The sequence below is a fragment of the Emys orbicularis genome, chromosome 18, assembly GCF_028017835.1.
Source record: "Emys orbicularis isolate rEmyOrb1 chromosome 18, rEmyOrb1.hap1, whole genome shotgun sequence".
In the NCBI taxonomy this organism is placed as follows: domain Eukaryota; kingdom Metazoa; phylum Chordata; order Testudines; family Emydidae; genus Emys; species Emys orbicularis.
The window spans coordinates 7,357,078-7,378,489 of NC_088700.1; positions in this window are offsets into that span (position 1 = coordinate 7,357,078).

Sequence of the window (21,412 nt, forward strand, 5' to 3'; positions counted from 1 at the left end):
TGCTCACCCTGACACACTCCCTGAGCCTCCCCCGGCCCCTGGTCACCCTGACACACTCACTCTTCCCCGTGCTCACCCTGACACACTCCCTGAGCCTCCCCCGGCCCCTGGTTACCCGGGCTGACACACTCACTCTTCCCCGTGCTCACCCGGACACACTCACTGAGCCTTCCCCCTGCTCACCCTGACACACTCACTGAGCCTCCCCCGGCCCCTGGTCACCCTGACACACTCACTCTTCCCCGTACTCACCCTGACACACTCACTGAGCCTTCCCCCTGCTCACCCTGACACACTCACTGAGCCTCACCCGGCCCCTGGTTACCCGGCCTGACACACTCACTCTTCCCCGTGCTCACCCTGACACAGTCCCTGAGCCTCCCCGGCCCCTGGTTACCCGGCCTGACACACTCACTCTTCCCCGTACTCACCCGGACACACTCACTGAGCCTTCCCCCTGCTCACCCTGACACACTCCCTGAGCCTCCCCCGGCCCCTGGTCACCCTGACACACTCACTCTTCCCCGTGCTCACCCTGACACACTCCCTGAGCCTCCCCCGGCCCCTGGTTACCCGGGCTGACACACTCACTCTTCCCCGTGCTCACCCGGACACACTCACTGAGCCTTCCCCCTGCTCACCCTGACACACTCACTGAGCCTCCCCCGGCCCCTGCTCACCCTGACACACTCACTCTTCCCCGTACTCACCCTGACACACTCACTGAGCCTTCCCCCTGCTCACCCTGACACACTCACTGAGCCTCACCCGGCCCCTGGTTACCCGGCCTGACACACTCACTCTTCCCCGTGCTCACCCTGACACAGTCCCTGAGCCTCCCCGGCCCCTGGTTACCCGGCCTGACACACTCACTCTTCCCCGTACTCATCCTGACACACTCACTGAGCCTTCCCCCTGCTCACCCTGACACACTCACTGAGCCTCCCCCGGCCCCTGGTCACCCTGACACACTCACTCTTCCCCGTGCTCACCCTGACACACTCCCTGAGCCTCCCCCGGCCCCTGGTTACCCGGGCTGACACACTCACTCTTCCCCGTGCTCACCCTGACACAGTCCCTGAGCCTCCCCGGCCCCTGGTTACCCGGCCTGACACACTCACTCTTCCCCGTACTCACCCTGACACACTCACTGAGCCTTCCCCCTGCTCACCCTGACACACTCACTGAGTCTTCCCCGGCCCCTGGTTACCCGGCCTGACGTACTCACCCTGACACACTCACTGAGTCTTCCCCTGGTCACCCTGACACACTCACTCTTCCCCGGCCCCTGGTTACCCAGCCTGACACACTCACTCTTCCCCGTGCTCACCCTGACACACTCACTGAGTCTTCCCCAGCCCCTGGTTACCTTGACACACTCACTGAGCCTTCCCTTGGTCACTGGTTACCCTGACACACACACTCTTCCCCGTGCTCACCCTGACACACTCCCTGAGCCTCCCCCGGGCCCTGGTCACCCTGACACACTCACTGAGCCTTCCCCCGGTCACCCTGACACACTCACTCTTCCCCGTGCTCACCCTGACACACTCCCTGAGCCTTCCCCAGCCCCTGGTTACCCGGCCTGACACACTCACTCTTCCCCGTACTCACCCTGACAGACTCACTGAGCCTTCCCCCTGCTCACCCTGGCACACTCACTGATCCTTCCCCAGCCCCTGGTTACCCTGACACACCTATTCGCTCTTCTCCCGCTCACCCTGACACACTCACTGAGTCTTCCCCGGCCCCTGGTTACCCTGACACACACACTCTTCCCCATGCTCACCCTGACACACTCACTGAGCCTTCCCCCTGGTCACCCTGACACACTCACTGAGCCTTCCCCCGTGCTCACCCTGACACACTCACTCTTCCCCGTGCTCACCCTGACACACTCACTGAGTCTTCCCCGGTCACCCTGACACACTCACTGACTCTTCCCCCTGGTCACCCTGACACACTCACTGAGCCTTCCCTTGGTCACTGGTCACCCTGACACACTCACTGACTCTTCCCCCTGTTACCCTGACACACACTCAGTCACTCTCCCCCCTGCTCACCCTGACACACTCACTCACTTTTACCCCAGGCACCCTGACACACTTACTCTTCCCTTTCTCACCCTGACACACACACTCTTCCCCGTCTCACCCCGACACACCCACTTTTACCCCGCTCACCCAACACACTCACTCTTTCCTTCCATCTCACCCCAACACACTCACTCTTTCTTCCCCTTCATCCTGACACGCTCACTCTTTCCCCCTCTCTGTGACACTCACACTTTCTACTCCCCAACACACACTTACTTTTTCCCTCCCTGGCACTCGAGCACCAACAGACACTTCCCAGCCAAGGATATTATTGGGCAAGACCCTCTGTGGTCTTTCCCTGCTTTCCCGCCTCCTCCCCCATCCAGCTCACCTGAGCCAGGCCCTGTGCTATCCAGCGTTGGTGTTCCCTTCCTGCAATATTTAATGAGACTTTGTCGGTACCACAAGCTAGGCAAGTGATGCCAAAGGGAAAGGGAAAGGAAAAGGAAAAGGCAGACCGCCGTGGTGTCCATCGGGGAGGAGGGTCTGACCTGCCTAGGATAGCATCACACGGTGTTTCCTGGGTTTGATTCCCTGTGTCCATTTGTCAGCACTGTCCATTCTGTATCCTGGGGCAAGCTGCTATGCAGCGTGATACTGACTTTGGTCTCTCTCTTCTCTCCCAGGGTCAGTCACAGTTTTCCTTCATCTCTTTTTGAAGAGGCAGCTTTTATGATTCCTGATCATTTGAGGAAATCTCATAAAACCCCGTCTTTCGGACACTGGCGTGGAAAGCATCTCTTTGCTTCCATCTCTCTGTCACGTTGGCTGCCCAGTTGCTGCCCTCTGGGTTTAGACTGTGCTTTGTATCTGCCCCTTTCCATCTCTGGTGTGTGGTCACTGGAGACCGGGGACTGATGAGACATAGGAATGATTGTTTTCATTTCCAGCTAATGTTTATCCTCTAGTGCTTTGCACTGGAGACAACATTTGCTGCATTGGTTGAAGTGGCATCAGGAGTTGAATTTTCTTTCCTGCATGTTGATTAGCAGGAGGGTTTGACCCGGTTCTGCTATGAGGATTGCACAGGAGAGGTGGCAGTTGGGTGGTAGTCACAGTCCAAAGTGACAACAATCGAGAAGTCAGCAAGCGTTGCCAAACGGTTATTATGGAAAGAGACCAACTCTCCCATTGTACACACACCCTACCCATTATAGAGCCGCCCCTGCAATGCATGAATAATCCTCACTCATGCAAGTGACCATATTGGGCATTATTCTGATCTCACACTGGTGTAAATTGGCGCAACTCCCTTGATGGCAATGGAGTTACACCGTTGAAAACCCAGTCAAGGTGAGGGGGGAATCATGCTCGACTGCAGTGGGACTATTCAAGTGAGTAAGACCAAGTCTATCCTAGGAGTGCTTTACCATTCTAGGCATACACCTCTACCCCGATATAACGCTGTCCTTGGGAGCCAAAAAATCTTACTGTGTTATAGGTGAAACCGCGTTATATCAAACTTGCTTTGATCTGCTGGAGTGCACAGCCCTCCCCTCCCGGAGCGCTGCTTTACCGCGTTATATCCGAATTCATGTTATATCGGGTCGTGTTATATCGGGGTAGAGGTGTATCAGTTTGCTTTATGGGCAAAATGCGCCTAGTGTTGTTTTAGCTCATACCGGCAAAGCGTGCTTTTACCAGGAAAGCTTATTCCAGCCATCCCAAGCCAAACAAGCTGTACTGCTAAAAGCTCAGTTTTGCTGGTATAACTTTGTCTACACTAGAGGTGTCTGCTGTCACAGGTGTGTTGGTTGGGGATCGTACCTCTTCACACGCTGACCGATGTAACTATATCAGAGAAATCTGTAGTGTAGATATGGCGCAAGGGTTGCAGGATCAGAAGTAAACACAGACTAACACAAACACACACACAAAGATTTTGGGGTATTTAAAGAGAAAAGGAAAAAAAGGTTAAAATAATTCACTGAAGTGTGGTCTACACTAGAATCTTTTGCTGGTATAGTAATGTCACTTAAAGGTGTGATTTTTACACCATTTTTATACTTGCAAAAGCCCTAGTGTAGACAGTTATACTGGCAAAAAAGCATTTTGCCAGTATAGCTTATTTCTTTCGGGGAACTGGCATAAGCTATAGTGGCAAAAACATTCTTTTGCCTCTATAAGCTGTGTCTATTGTCTATACTAGCTATACCAGCAAGTTCTTTCTAGTGTAGACAAGGCCTTTCGGTTCCACTTGCTCAAGCTGCTCTGCAAGTGGGCTCTACATCTGCACAGAGCCCCGATGAAGTCACAACAGGGCTCTGTGTGGATGTAGAAATCTGCCTGTGTAGGACAGTTTGCACGATTGGCACCTAAATGTCTATAAAGAATTCAGGAAAAGATCAAGTGAATAAACTAAATACAAGCTTACACGTCGTTCCTGCAACTGATTCCATGCAAGTTGCCTCCTGCTCCTGTGCTGAGCCCTGGGGAAGTCTGGGGACGGAGCTATTGTACAAATCAACTCAAGCACCCTCAATCTGCAATCTCATATAGAAAATGTCCTGGCTCTCATACACGGGCAGTCAAGGAGCCAGACTGTAAGTGGGCTGAGAGTTTGTTTGTTTTTTAAGTTTCCTTGGAGTTTTATTTTGCCCCTAATTCATAAGAACATTTCTACTGGACTTAGGTTTTCTAAAAGCTTGTTTGTACAAAATCAAAATTTGGTGGGCAAAAGTTAAATTGATCTTGTCCCTTTAACACACGGTGAGCCTTTGCTTTATATAATTTGTATCCATTCAACTGCATAATATCTGAATACAGACATGTAAATATTTTCCAAAGGGCTACAGTTTTTCAAATTCTAAACACATCCCCAATCTCTCATGCAGCTCTGATTTTCAGATGCACCCTGACATTGTGCATCACCTCTTTATTCCTTTTCTGCTTGATAACACTGCTCACAGAGGTCTGGAATTTCTACCAAACAGAGAGCTCCCTTGATTCAAAGGTGTTCTCAATTTTCACCGCTCTCTGCCAGGTTTATACATTGCAGTGTACTGTCCATCTCCAACAATTTACTAAGCTATGTGTACAGCAGAAACAATAAGAAACGAAGCCCTTGCTCCCAGAAATCCGCTAAGGTCTCAGACCTGCAAACACTTAGTACCAGGTGAAGTGCTGATGATTGTGAATGAACCACTGAGCTTTACCGCTTTCGTTTTACACTGGTATAAATCCATTGTCTTTGGTAGAGTTACTCCTGATTTACACCAGTGTGATAGCAAAATCAGGCCCAGTGACTTCACTGGGTCAGTTCATAGTGGCAAGCACTACTGACCTGATCCAAAGTTCATTGAAATCAATGGGATCATTTTCATTGGCTTCAGTGAGTTTGGCAATAGACCCTATTCGTGAAATTCTAGAACCATTAAAGTCAATGGGAAAACTGATTAACTTCAATGGAGCAGGATTTCACCTTAAGACTGGTAATAAATATTTGTAGGATGAGGCTCTCGTGCCGTATAGGGCTGCGCACAGCTCCTATTGACTTCTGTACATCAGGACCTAAAAGTCACAAAAAGACAGAGAACAGATCGTAGATAATGAACACCATGTGGTTGTTTTAGTCAAATCCTCCTTTTACAGCCTCTTGTCCTTTCACTATGATCCCTACTACATTCAATAACAGAGGTACACAGACCTTTCCCATATGAGCACTTAGCAAAAACAGGGTCTGCCTGTGTGTATTTTTACTCTCTCTCTTAAAGAGGATCTGATAACTAAGCTGCTTTAATACTTAAAAAGAGAGACAAGTACAGCTGTTATGTCTCTTATTTCTATAGATCAAGGCTTGCAGTCCCTAAAATTGCCTGCACCAGTGTTATGCAAGGAGGGCAAGAAAGTTTCACCCAGTGACTTCTCGCAGCCGGCCTCATGATTCCCACTAATACCACCAAGAAACCTTATTTTATTAGCATCTGGATACTGCATTATATTAATCTGTGTGGTCTGTATCATATAAGACTTTTCAGTTATCCTTATTAGGATTTTGCACCATACAGCATGTGTTTGTGGAAATCTTTGAGCTCTGTTCAGTGCTGGAACACTTTTGCATTGACTTATTATGATACTCACTTTTGTTAACATGTTAAGAAAGTCACTCACAATCTATCACTTTGGGGTCTTATTAGCTAAGCATCCCGGGTTGAAAATAGGTGCCATTAGAAAAAATGAAATTTAAAGATGACATGAAGTGATGGTAGCAAATACAATATAAAAGAGATCATTGTGTTATCAGTTTATTTCACTTTCCTGTCTCTCATAAAGTGTCTATTTCAGCTATAAGTCTTGAAGCCCTTTAATGGATTTGCTTGAGCAATGCAAATGAAACACTTAATATAAGTCTGTAGCTGCTAAGTGAAGGAAAGGGAGTAATTTCTGATGCCAAATTAGAAAACCAGGCATGGACCTGTACTATATGTTAGGAAGTGGAGTGGTTATATTGAGTTACAGCATAAAGAAGATGGTTATGCAATTATCACTGGATTACAACTGCTCATGCATTAATATTATCGAACAAACTGATTTATATAGTTGCACACACAAGCCTCCAAGTACTTTACAGAATGACAAGTGATTGTGGCAAGGATCACGTCACAATCACTGAAATGTAGCCAGCTCTGGGCAGGGATTAAAGTAAGTGGGAACAGGGTAGCACAGCTACCCCATCCTCTGCTAAAAGCGTAGGGAGAGCATTCCTTCCTGGGCAGGAGTCAACAACAATGCGCATTATACAACATTATGTATTTTTAATAAAATGTACTAGATTGTGCAGAGCATTTTGCATATTTAAAAGATTGATTTAATTATTTAGATTTATTTCAAATGTGCCTCTGGGTGACTCTAAATGCACGTGGCCCACACATTTATGCAAAACCAAAACACCACTGACCCTGAATAGACTGTAAGCTCTTAGGGGAGGGGATTGTCCTTTTATTCTATATACAGCACCTAGCGCAGTGGGGTCTTGAACCTCACCTGAGGTCTCTAGGTGCTGCCATGATACAAATAGAACAAACCCAGGCCCCGATCCTGCATGATCCATTTCAGCAGACCTACCTATGCAGGCCGCACTGAGTTCAGTACAGCTCTGTAGAGGCATAAGAGAGTCCAGCTGGGCAGCTTGCAGGAGTGGGATTTAAAACAAAATCTCAAAGGCATAATAGATTTTTTTTTAAAATGCCCTTTCCTGGATTGTTTTTATAGCACTGTTCTTGTTGTTGCGAGTCAAATTCCCCCCTTTCATGACTGAGAGCCTGTGTCTATCAAATGACTGCTTCTCCACAGCCGAGGCCTTGTGTATAAATAGGCACAAAAACAGTGATGTAAACCAAGGGACTTTCCACTGACTTTAAATCAGGCCAAATCCATGCAGGTGCGTGGGGCAGAATCCAGACGAGGTTATTCAGCTTTTATTTGTTTTGATTTATTGCCTCCCATGGAAACAGCACAGGAAACTGAGCAAGTGCAAGAAACAGCCACTTTTGATTGAATAGATTTCACCTAGAAAAGAAAGAAAGGGAAAGAGCAGCTCTCTCTCTGTCTCTCACACCCACACACACACGCAGGGCAGACAGAGGAGATGAGACAAGCGTGGGGGGAAACAGGGAGATCAGTTACAGAGAGGTGCAGATAAAGGAAGTATGCAACCAATCATTTTGCATAACCCTGTACATAGCTGAGCCCTATGGATGGAGAGTGAAGGTTTTACTGCCAGAGAATCGGCTAGCAGGAGTCCGCACTGTAAATCTCAAACTTAGTGGATCAAGGGCTGCTGTCGTTTCTATTTACAGAATCATGTTATGCTCTGCCTCACTGAGCGTCTGCCCGTGACTTCCTGCAGCGTCTCCGAAGCCTCGAACCCCACAGCCTGCCTCACTTTGCCTCCTGACAACAGGAGTGTCTTGAAAGCAGCAATTGGTTTTGTGCCATGAAAAAAAAAATAAAAGGAGCAGGAAGTGACCAGTGGAGCTTCTTAGCTATGGCAGAGTAGACATGCACGTCACTGACTTAGCTTTCAGCCGTTGCTACTACCAACAGCTCAGGCTTATTGGTGGTTCAGGTGGGTGGTTATTAAACCCTGGTGCCATTCAAACCTCCACAGGAATGACACAGGCCAAACTGCTTATTTTGGCAGGGTGTCAGAGACTCTCTACCTAAGAGCGTCTATCTATCTTATGTGGCCCCCCATCACCAAAGTATCTCAGGCCTACTCACTTGTCTGAGCCAAATGGGAACCCTATCACAGCCATATTTCCTGGGGCCTGTCGTTCTTGAAAGCGCTGATTTGTCAAAGTTGGACTTCTGTGACACTGGACTTCTGTTTATTTCAATGAGAGCAAGATGGGGGGGGGGGCTCTGTCTGACAAACCATCGGCGCCTATGGTGCTGTGTAAATAGGCTCGGAAGGGTTAGATTTTTATTGGTAAATGTCGATAAACATCGATTTCACCGTGCACACGCGAATTGACAAAAAATATTTCCATCAGTCGTAGTAGAAATTGACAGATAGGCACAGTAAGAAAAGTGCTGCTTGAGAACTTATTGGAGTCCCTCTCTCCTGGAACTTGGGGCTTCATCACTTCTGCAAATTCCATTCAGAGCTACTTCTACTGCGTGGTTTGAGTGTCTGCCTGCAGCACTTATCTCCCTGATCACTCCTGCTTTCCTCATCTGCTGCAGAAGTGTCATATGGACATGGCCATTTGCTTATAGAACTGATTAGCTCAGGTCCTGCTGACTCAGTCCTCTGCTGTCCTGGCAGAAGGCACTTTCAACATTTTCCCACTGATCACAGCTTCTCCCTGCCGGCCCAGCTGGGCCTGAAGCTCCTAAAAAACATTTGTCAAGTACATCTCCTTGAGCTCTGGTCCCACAGCTGCTTTCTCTGTGCATCTGAGCCTGTGTGAGCAGATTAGCCAAATTGTTCAAATCCATCATAATACACAAGGTCTTGATTCAGCAAGGTGCTTAAGCATGTGTGTCACAAGTCATCACAATGTGCCTAACTTTAACCAGGCAAGTTGTCCCATTAAGTTCAATAGAACTACTCACTTGTATCAAGTTAAGTCCATGGGTCAGTGTTTGCAGAATCAGGGCCCAAGCACATTAGCTTTGCATATGCAGTATTTTATCCTCCAGCACCATTTCCCAGCTTAGCATGCAGGAACCCTGAGTAAGGAACTAGTTTATCTCCCATTTTAATAAGTCAACCAAGATGGCATTATAGTTACCTACTGAGGCTGGGAATCCCATGTGCTGATGATCTGAGAGATACTGAGCACTAAACAGGGCTCTTGGAATCCAACAATAAAGAACTGAACAGAATATATCAGACTTTGATCCAGAATTCCATCTGGCTATGGATCTCCAACCAGCATTTTCCCAAGGCAGTAAATAAAATAAAATAAAACTGTCCATTTCTAATGCGTTTTGAGTGTGTTTCCTGCTGGTGAAAGGTGCTGGATCAATGGCCCTGGAGACTGACAGAGTCAGGATTTACCTGCCTAAAACATGCTCTGGAGGGACATCTAAGGTAAGAGGTTAGTTCACCCTCCGTAACCTGTGTAATCCTGGGCCTCTCTGCTGAGGCTGCCAAGAAAGGTGCTTGACGTTAGTGCCAATTGTGTTGATGTTCCTTGTGATGTAGGGCATGTCTACACTAGAGCTGGAAGGGTAATTTCCAACTCAAGTAGATATATCCAAAGTCTGCTCAAGCTGGGAATTACATCTCCAGCTCTAATGTAGACATACCCATAGAGACCGGCTCAGTTCACTAGGAATGGAACTGAGAACAGCACCTTATTTCACACAGGCCCCTAAAAACAGACATCAGATGGTAAAAAAGCTCATTTGCTACCAACCTGGGCCAAATTCAAATGAGTAGCCACCATCCAGTCCCCCCCCAAACTATCTCCGTCCACATCTACACCGTGGCAGGCAGAAGAGAAACAAGCAGCCCTGTACTGCTAGGAGATGTGCAGTCCTGTGCAAGCTCTGTAACTGACATCTCCCTTTCAGACCACACCATCAGAGGGGCAGAAAAACCCCTCTCGGGGTGTGTGTGTGTCAGGGGTCAGCACGACCATGTTGCGCGACGGACACTTGACAAAAATTACTGGACTTAGTGACGGACATTGGTGGAAGGTTATGTCATTCAGTCATTCAACCCGTAAAATAGCGCAGATAATTTTCCACACTAAAAAAGCCCAGTAAGCTTGCTAGCTAGCTAATAATAACAATAACAACAATAATAATAATAAATTCAACTCACTTTAGTATTTTTTAATGTACCTCGCTGTCGCGGCTAGCATAGGTAGACATAGGGAGACCTCACAAAGGTTGCATGAGGCTAAATTCATTGTTTATGATGCACTCAAATGCTGTGTTACTGAGTTCCATATAAGTACCGGGGGAGATGTTTGGAAAGAGAATGAAGCCCTGATACTGCAAGGTGCTGAGCAGCTGATATGAGCTTCTGAGGGCCCTCAACAGCCATTGACTGCAGTGTGAGTTCAAGATACTCAGGACCTGTCAGGACTGGGCTAACTAACATCAACTGAAATTGGTGGCACTCAGAAATGTATCCCATGTGTAGTCAATTGTTGTGTGGATATGTAGGTAGGTAGATCAATAGATTAAAGCCTGCTATAGCTGTGCATGAGTTTGGTTGGTATCAAAGCATACGAAATAAAAGGTACCCCTGCTGCATTTCATTGGGCTTGCAATTATTAACTACTTTTTACAGGATCTACAGAAAATCAAAGTTCTGTGATCTGTACACCAGTAGCAGTTCACTAATAAAAACTATGGGCCAGATTGCACCTGGGCCCTGCATGGATGATCAGCTCTGTGAGTGTGTGGGGAGGGTCCCAGAAATTCTCCTTCCCCACCCTTTGAATCTCTTTTTAGCAGCAGACTTTCATTCTCTTTCCAAATATTTCTTGATGGTCCTCATCACTGCACAATGGGTTGTTGTTATTATCCCTGTGTGACAGCTGGGGAACTGAGGCCTTGCCCAAGGTCACACAGGAAATCAGTGGCAGAGGCAGAGCCAAGAATAGAAATCTGGTCTCTCAGGGACCACCAAGCACCTTCTCCAAGACCATCCTACCACGATGCAGTTCCTGCTCCACTTTCCCACACCCCCTGCTCTGCTGACAGCGGAGCCTTGCTGGGCCTCCTTGGGCACAAAAGGGACTGAGGAGGAGGCAGGGTCATGGCCTGCCTGTCATAACTATAAAGGGAAGGGTAACAGCTCTCCTGTGTACAGTACTATAAAACCCCTCCTGGCCAGAGACTCCAAAATCCTTTTACCTGTAAAGGGTTAAGAAGCTCAGGTAACCTGGCTGACACCTGACCCAAAGGACCAATAAGGGGACAAGATACTTTCAAATCTTGGGGGGGGGGGGGGAAGGCTTTTGTTTGTGCTCTTTGTTTTGGGGGTTGTTCGCTCTTGGGACTGAGAGGGACCAGACATCAATCCAGGTTCTCCACATCTTTCTAACAAGTCTCTCATATTTCAAACTTGTAAGTAAATAGCCAGGCAAGGCATGTTAGTTTTACTTTGTTTTCTCAACTTGTAAATGTACCTTTTACTAGAGTGGTTATCTTTGTTTGCTATACTTTGAACCTGAGGCTAGAGGGAGGTCCTCTGAGCTCTTTAAGTTTGATTACCCTGTAAAGTTATTTTCCATACTGATTTTACAGAGATGATTTTTACCTTTTTCTTTAATTAAAAACCTTCTTTTTAAGAACCTGATTGATTTTTCCTTGTTTTTAGATGCAAGGGGGTTGGATCTGTATTCACCAGGAGTTGGTGAAAGGAAGGAGGGGGGATGGTTAATTTCTCCTTGTTTTAAGATCCAAGGGGGTTGGAACTGTATTCACCAGGAGTTGGTGGAAGGAAGGAGGGGGGATGGTTAATTTCTCCTTGTTTTAAGATCCAAGGGGGTTGGAACTGTATTCACCAGGAGTTGGTGAAAGGAAGGAGGGGGGATGGTTAATTTCTCCTTGTTTTAAGATCCAAGGGGTTTGGATCTGTATTCACCAGGGAATTGGTGAATGTCTCTCAAGGCTACCCAGGGAAGGGAATTAGCTTTGGGATGGTGGCAGCGGACCAGATCTAAGCTGGTAGTTAAGCTTAGAAGTTTTCATGCAGGCCCCCACATTTGTACCCTAAAGTTCAAAGTGGGGAAGCAGCCTTGACACTGCCCACCGCTCAGATGCAGGAGGTGAGGAGCATGGCTACTCCCCTGAAGGGATGGATGGGGCCTTGGGGGTTCTAACCCTGTGGGTCTGGGATTATGCTCCCATCAGGTTCAGTGCCTCCTGGTGCTCCCGCTGAGATGGCCCTGTTCTACATAGCCTGCCAATGTGGGACAGTGGGTAAAACTGGCTAATTGTGTGGGGACCCATTCCATTACAGAGACCTGCAGTGCCAACAGCTCGAAAGAACTTCTTTCTTCTTCACCTGCTTCTAGCACCTCGGGCGGCTCCCCGTCCCCGCAAGCAGCTCCCCATCCCTGCTGTTGGTGGCGGAGGCAAGGCGTGGCCAGCTGCCTGCCTCCATCCCTGCTCCCCAAGCGCTGACTCCGTGGCTCCCATCCCAGCCCATTGGCCGGGTCTGGGAACCGCGGCCAATGGGAGCTGCGGGGGTGGCGCCTAAAGCAGATGGGGGCAGCATGTCTGCAGAGCTGCCTGGCCACGCCTCCCCTCTGGCAGCAACAGCAGGGATGGGGAGCCGCTTGTGGGGGGAGCCGAGCCGCCCGAGGTGAGAGCCTCCCATGCCACAGACCTCGACATTTTTACGACAGACACTTGTGTCCATGTACGGACACGTTGCTGACCCCTGGTGTGTGTGGGAGAATACAAAGAGTGAGCTGCTGTGTGTGTGCGCGTCCACGTGTGCATTTATAAGCATGATTGCATTGGTGCGCCTGGAGGAGTTTGGGTGTGCATGCTTGTATACACATTTGTGTGTGAGCACAGAGCTCTTACAACATGCACCAAAGGTTTGCAGTCACAAAGTTTATAATTATCGCTTCCCCTGCTCCCCCTTGATCTTTTCACTGCGGACATGCAGCTGTAATTATGTGGAAGCCAAAAAACTGGTTTACCAAGACAGCTGCTGTAATTATCACTGTGCAATGGGCTGCGTGAGCTGGAGCTGCAGATGATTTGGGGTTTGGGAGATTTAAGTGAGAGGTGTGATACTGACAAAAAGGGAAGCGAAACAGCTCAGTCAGGATCATGCTGCCTGCTCTGTCATCCAGACACCCTCTCTTTCCCGCTCCGATCCTTTGTTTCTGTTGTGCATTGGGCATGTAACGGTTGTCCCTAGCAATCACACTGGCGTCATTGGTTTTGAATGGTATCTCAGATCGATGGGCAGACGACCAAAGATCTGTGAATAATAATACTGCACTACTATGCCATTATGATTGTAATACTATAAGAATCGTTCATGCTGTCCATTGGTGGGTGGTGCACCTATGTTTTTAATGAAAATAAGGGCCTGATTCGCCTCTTGCTTTACTGGCGAGTGACTTCACTGAGTCAAGGGAGTTATTCCTTCTTGGGGGCTCAGCACTTTGGCTCCAGTTCAGGAAAGCACTTAAGGCCATGTTTAACTTTAGAAATCAATGGGACTTAAGCACGGGCTAAAGTTAAGCATGTACTTAACCCCCCCCCCCCCAATTCATCCAAGCACGTAGATGGGACTTAAGCACAGGCTTAAAATTAAGCATGTTCTCAATTGCTTTGCGAAATCAGGGCCAGAGCGCTCAGCACCTTACAGGATTGAGCTCTGACACCCATCTGAGATAAGAATCAGGTCGATATATCCGTGCACTTTACAGCCACTTCTAATTTCTCTGTAAGACTCCTGAGTTCTTCTTTAGTCCTTACAAACCCAGCACTCCTTCAGAGGTGTGCACTGCAAACATTAATTAACTATCCCTCACAACAGCCTTGGTGGCAGGGCAGTTTTTTATACCCCTTTAAGCAGAGGCTCACAGAGGTTAAGGCCAATATTTTCATACTTGTCTGCCTAAAGTGAGGCTCCTAAATTTTTATTTTGCCTCCCAAATAAAAGGTATCTCAAGCTGGGCTTCCCAAAAATTGGGACACCAAAATCAGTGGCAAGTTTGAAAATGACATGGGGCACGTGACTTGCGGAAAGCGACGCAGTGAGTCTGTGGCAGAACCAGAAATAGAACCCAGGAGTCCTACGCTAAACGCTAGTCCTCCCTGGCTGTGTCCTGCAGGCAACATCATTTATGTTTTCCACTTACGCTGGTCTGAACAAAACAAGGTTTACCCCAGGGTAGATGACTGTATTCGGTGAAGGGTAATGGTGAATCCAGTCCACTAACTTCAAAGAGTTTCTCCTTGAATTACCGCAGTGTGAGAAGAGATTCAGGCCCAGCATTCACCCATGTGATGTCTCAATAATAAGTATCCCATTAAACCTTTGACCCTGAAAGTCCTCAGTAGAACTGGTTGGGAATTTTCTGACAAAATGGTTTGTCATCGAAAAATACCCATTTGTCACACCTGAAACATCACGGGAAAGGGTTGGTGTCAACACATATTTTTGACTATAAAGTTTTGAAAATGTCAAAACATTCTGTTTTGACATTTTCAAAACAGAAAATTCCGGTTTTCTGGCTCAAAACAACTTTTGGTTTAGAAATGAGAACTAATTAGACTAAAATAAAATAAATAAATCTAACGTTTCAATTGACACGAACCATTTTTGTCCAGCTTGTAAACATTTCGAGATTTTGATTCTTTGTCCCGCTTCGGCATGGAATTTTTTTTTGATATCTCAAAAATTTTTCTAGGATGGGATAATCATTTCCTGCCTGTCTCTAGTCCTGGCATGGAGCGTGAACTCATTTAACTCCAACTCAGGAGCGAGGAGAGGCCATGCATGGGAACAAGTAACGTTAGCAGTATAACCAGCTTTTGAGATTTTATTGTGAGTCTCATGATATTTGGGTTTTTTTTCTTCATGCTCCAGCTGCTGGAATCAAGAGATTACACGAGAATCTCCATTTTCATTGGTATAAAGTTCATCTCCAGCCCTTGTGATTGATGAGAAAAGCTTGGAGACATAAAGCAAAAACTCAGAAACCAGAAGACAAAGGAAGAGAACCCAACATTTATCGTTTTAAAAAACTCCTAATGACTTCTAAGCCAATCTCAAGGTTTGGGGACCTGACCCATGTTTTTTTCACACTGGGGATCAACAATACTGGGTTAAATGCTTGGCATGGCCCTCTGCACAGAGTAGCAAGGCCCTGAATCCTGCTTCCCTGCAAAAGCGCAGGACATAGCAGAAGGGTAGGGCTTGGGTGGAGAACAGTGTCTGGAGTGCATGGTGCTAATGATCGGCTGCTAGACAGGAAGAAGGTGGCGTCTGCCCAGTAGTACTGTCATTAAGGGAGGATGAGGTTCCCCGCCCATTCGGGCCAGCTCATTGCTTGCATGTGCACCTCCCCGCACCTGCACTGTGCAGGATCTGGCCCTAACTGGGATCTCCTGCAAAACAAATGCTATTCTGCAAGGCATGAGGTACTCAAAGCTCTCCTGCATGCGGTTCCTGCCTCTCTGCCTGGAAATCTCTTTTGCAAAGATGCTAAGGATCCTGCCACTGCTGGTGAGCAGGGCAGGGAGAGCCTCAGGTGATCTTTAAAATGTCCCCCGTATTTGCATCACAGCCTCAAAAGTTACCCTGTCCTCCTGCTGTTTCTTTTGAAGCTGTGTCTCCAAATCGCATTTCACTTCCCCCCCTCCTGAAGCTTCCCCTTCCCCAACCTCCTATAACTGAAGAAGGAAGGAGTCGAGCAACCCCTGACGGGCTATTTATCCTCAGGGAGCTGGGAGTCAGGAGCTGCTCAGCAGATTTTTAGAGAGGACAGCACTGGGCTAGGCTAAGCCACGCTGCCCTCTAGCAGTTCACCAGGGTTGTAAGACCCCCTGTGAAAGAGACACTTGCATTGCAAACACTACAGAATCAAAGTCAAGTGCCAGGAATAATCCCACATCTGGGTAATGCTAATGTGGATTAGATATAATGACTCCGATCCCCAAAGGTATTTAGTTGTGTAACTCCCAAGATGACCTTTGAGAGGGAGGAAGGGGAGATTTAGAGCCGTCTTTGGCATTTCACACACAAACCATGTTTCTTTCACAAACGCATTCACTCTCCATCCGGGGGATCTCACTTGATTTCCATCAGCAGGGAAAAGGACAAAGGAACCCTGCAAGAGGTGAATCTGGGTGCAGGGGAGTGTCTGGGGCTGGTTTATGACCTCGTGCACTGGTCCAAATCTAGAGTCATGTCATTGATTTCAATGGAGTGACTCTGGATTTACACAGGTGTAAATGAGACTAGAATGCAGCCACCAGGGGGCCAGAATTCTCCAAGGAGCTCAGCTCTCATTTAAGCACCAAAATCAAGCGCCAGCTTTTCTAAACAGCTCCACACCCAGTATCATGTGCTCGCTGGAAAATCTGACCACAAGTCTCACAATGGGAGCAGCCGGGGGCTGAGCTGTTTGGAAACGCTGTCCCTTATTTAGGTGTCTGGATAGGGGCCTCGCTCTTTTGCAGACATGGCTCCAATTGTGAATGCTGAGCATTTGGGAGCCTGTCCCTACGTGTTTCTAAACTAGGGTGACCAGACAGCAAGTGTGAAAAATCAGGACAGGGGATGGGGAGTAATAGGAGCCTATATAAGAAAAAGACCCCAAAATCGGGACTGTCCCGATAAAATCGGGACATCTGGTCACCCTATTCTAAACTGAAGTTTATACTACTATAAACGAAACCTACCTATGCCCCTTTCTATCACACTGACGGGGCTGAGTTCAAGAGGTGGGCGTGGCTGGGCTAGGCGACAGTGCCCCAGCTGCCAAAGCTGAGGGCAACGTGACTCTTTTGGCAGGCCTCACTCTCAGCTGAAAAACAACAAACCCAGAAGTGCTAAAACTCCTGCGGAGAAAATGCCTTTGGGGAACAGTTTCTCTCTCTCTCTCCCCTCCCCGTGCCCCCCCCCCCCCACGTTCAAGCACATTTACCTCTTATTGATTGATTCCTTTGAATCACTCCAGCTAAAAAATCTTGTAGCTGCAGCCTGCGAGGGGAGATCAATGGAGAGGCATTAGCAAGGGACACAGGGGAAAGATCGCCTGGGTGGGGGGTCTCTTCAAAAGTCCCCTCTGGGAGCAAAACCACAATGTGCCCGATCGATATTTCATCCTGACCTCTCTCTCCCGTCCTCCCCATAGCGAGCTTGATAACAAAGCAGGTCCTCAAGTCTTTCACAGAGACTAGATTATAACTATCCCAATTGATCTGATATGTAAACAAAAAGGAGGCCTTTTAAGCCAAGCGACTGTATTGGCAAAGCTCCAATGGCTGCACAGACAGGGTCAAACTCTCATTAGTTTCTAAAAGCTTGGAACCTGTCTCCTATGGATTGTGGAACCTGAGCTGCAGCAAAATTCAATTAGTTACGGCAAATTTTAACTACTCATCCCCAGAGACTTCCCAATCAGCTGGCCGCTCTGGTTAGACCTTTTCACTGATGTCAGAGTCAATTTTCTTTCTTCACGGGTTAATGTAGGCCACAGATCCAGATTTTGACCAGGGGTGTTTGTATCCAAAATTTGGATTCAGTACTGTGGAGAGCTACTGGCCACCCCCAATGTTTGGGTGCGGATCCAAACTCACCCAGACACCAAGAGTGTTGAGATTTGGTTCCATCCCTCATACATTTGGATCCTGGGTCCGCACTCTCCCAAAAGTCAGACCCAGATTTTTGGTTACTGGGGACTGTCCCCAGTAAAAATAAATAAGAGGGGAGGGGAAGACACAGAATAAAACTCTGCAAAGCCAGGTTTGGTCTATGCTTAAAAGCTAGGTTGATATAGCTATGTCGGTGCAAGGTGTGAAAAAAACCACACCCCTGACTGGCATAGGTATTCTGGCCTAACCTCTAGTGCAGACACAGCTATGTCAGTGGAAGAATACTTCCATCAATCTATCTTAGAGGGCTAGTCTACACTGAAAAATCCACCCCCTAGAGAGATATAGCTCTACCGACCTATGCCCCAGTGTAGACAACGCTTCGTTGACTCAAGAATTCTTCCATCAAACTAGCTACTGCCTCTCAGGGAGGCGGATTAACTACGGGAATGGGAAAACCTCTCCCGTCGCGGTAATGAGCGTCTACACTGACGGGCTACAGTGGCGCGGTAGCATTTTAAATGCAGACGTCACTTAGCTTCGTTTGGGAAGGTGGTGTTCCGACCCTGATGCAAAGCCCCTCCTGTCAGTGTAGGCTGTGTCTATGCGGACGTAGCTACACCAGGATAGTGTAGACACAACCTAATTTGCCAAGATTCAGAGTGATCTAGTGAGCACAGCAGGGGGAGAAGCTTCACCTTGCTCTTCAGTGCTACCTGGGCTGACTGGGGCACAATGTCCTAGGGTTACAGGTCCATCCCCTCTTCCCAGCTGGGAGTCGTAGTTACAAGGGCCTGTCTGCAACGGGCAGAGGAAGAATTTAAACTTTCGGCAAATCTCATTAGATCGGTATCTTCAGCCCAGCACAGCCACAGGGGCTATTACTGGGATGGGATGGGGAATACTGGGAAAACAGAGTTTGTGGACACTCGCTCAGCTCCCCAGCGGTTGGTTGTTTAGCAAGAGACACAGAGGAAAGATCTCCTGGGTGGGGGGTCTCTTCAAAAGTCCTCTCTGGGAACAGGTTGTTCCAGCCGCATCTGTGCTCTTTGTATTGAGTTCTTGGGGAACATTGGGTTTTTGCTCACATGACTGTTTGGAGAACCAGACAACTTCCTGACTTTGCCACTGAGCTGCTGCATGGCCTTGGCTATCTCACCTCACCTCTTTGTGCCTCTCTTTTCTCATCTGGGAAGCAGGGCTAATGATATTTGCCTTCTTTTGGAGAGCTACGTCACTAAGGATCATTATTAGTTATCATTCTTAAGCTGCCCAGAGGCCTTTGGACCAGGGCCATTGTGATGGAGTGTATAAACTCTGCACAGCATTGGCCACAGAGGGGTTAATGGATGAAGCAGCTACCTCCTCACCTGCAGCTAATTACCTGACTAGCAACAACTGGGATAACAGGCTGTCGCTGAGGCCCAAGGGGGCAGCTTCCAGGCCGTGGCTGGCAAGAACTTGCCAAGGCACAGACCCCATTTGATTTCTTTTTTAATAAGAGGAGTTACAAAACCAAGTGTGACTAAAAATTACATGGTATTGAAAATATTGTTGTGAGCTGGGTTAAAACCTCATTGAAGCCGATGGGTGCGAAGGTGCCTTTCATTTAAGATGACAGTAATTGACATGTAAGGGGCCCCACCTACATGAGGCATGAGGAGGCTATGGAGAAACTAGCACCATGTGGACAATTCCATTGAATATTGCGCCTGTGTGTCTGCATCGGTGGGAGTGGGTGTGAAAAAGGCAAGCGGGGGTGCAGACAAGAAACTGAGGGAGACTCCGATGCAGAGCAGGGAAGTGATGCAGCAGCCTGGGCGGCTCTGGGACAAGCCTAGAGGAAGATTTGGGGGTGGGGCGCTGGCTGAAAGAAGCGATCCACTGGCTTTAGTTCCTCCAGCCCTCACAGAAGCAGGATTTTCTACAGTCCTTGTAAATAAACAAGACCGAATGATAGAAAGCACAAACTGAACAGCTCCCCGCTAGCGAACGAAGCCCCAGGAAGTGAGACTGACTCTACACAAGTGGTTCGGGGGCTGCTCTAATTTACGCCAGGGCCCAAGCAGCAGGGCCGGCTCTGGCTTTTTTGCCACCCCAAGCAAATAATAATATTATAATAATAATAATAATAATCGGGGCGGCCAGAACGGCAAAGCAAAAAAAAAAAAAAGCAAAGCAGGAAAAAAAAAACCCTGTGGGGCTGCCGGAGGCAGGGTGCAGGGGGACTCCCTGCGCTGCAGACGTGCCCCGGCTAGCAGGGGGAGGGGGATGGAGAGGGGGGAGAGAGAGAAGGAGGGTGGCCAGGGCTTCAGCGGGGCGCTCACCACGTGGCCCTGACCGCTGCGCCGCCTGCCGGGAGGGCTCCGCGCCGCTCCGGTCGGTGGGGAGGGAAGGACGCGGGCTGCCCTGCTGGGCTTGCTACAGACCTGGCACCGGCTGGGGCAGACGGAGCACGCAGCCTGCTCCCAGCAGGGCGCTCCCCTCCTCCACAGCCCCCTCCCTCCCTACAGGGCGGCCGCAGCAGCGAACAAAACAAAACAAACAAACAAACAAAAAAGCGGCCGTGCCACCCTAGGATTGGGCGGAATGCCGCCCCGTAGAATCTGCCGCCCCAAGCACGAGCTTGCTTGGCTGGTGCCTGGAGCCAGCCCTGCCAAGCAGGACCCAGCACAGTCCCACGGTGTGGAAAGCACAACGTCAGCTGAAAGTCCCACCTGTTCCATCCCTGCCCCTATTGTGGGAACGGAGGGAGTGGGAATCAGGCCCAGGGACACTCCTGGTTTGGTCTGGTAATTAATTCTTGCTCCAATTTCATCACCTGAGAGTTGAGGGAAAAGTGCCTGAGAACCCTGACTGCCAGCGTTGCGTCTCTCGGTGATTACAGGGTCTTTGGGAGACTTGTAGGGGGATGAGAATCACTCCTTAACCCAGCTCTTTAATGTATTCTGGACAAACTATAGGCACTGCATCAAAGGGAAACAAAAAGGTGCCTGCGGGCTCACAGAGGAACCAAGGAAACTGGGCTGTCACTCACGTGATGGAGGTTGGCATGGGGTAGGGGGCAGCAGCGAATCCCCTGCTCTGTATGACAAGGCAGGACACAAGCCAGATATTATGATGCAACTGAAGAAATAAGTGGGACTTATCTGCCTAACTGGCTCCTCTGCCCAGCACCTTAGACAATCAAAGCACCAATGCCGTGGCGTTCTGGACCAGAGGCCACCTCCGGGTGTGCAGAGGACATGGGTTGCAGTGGAATGACACTGCCAGGAGAAGAGGAGGTCTCTGAGCTGGAATGAGACAAGGAGCGGGGGATTGAGCCAGGCCATATTTGAGTGAGTGGCACAGGAGCTGGGCCAAACCTGAGCGGCTCTGTGACCCAGGTTGCACTGCACGGAGCAGGGAGCCGAGCCCAGCCAGCACTGTGGGACAGGGGCTGTGGTGTACTTATGTTAATGTGTATGCTCTATATTGTGAGTAAGAAATATTTAGCAAGCCAGACTTTTTTTTTGCACTAAAGGTATTTCCTGGGTTGTGATGGGCCATCAAGG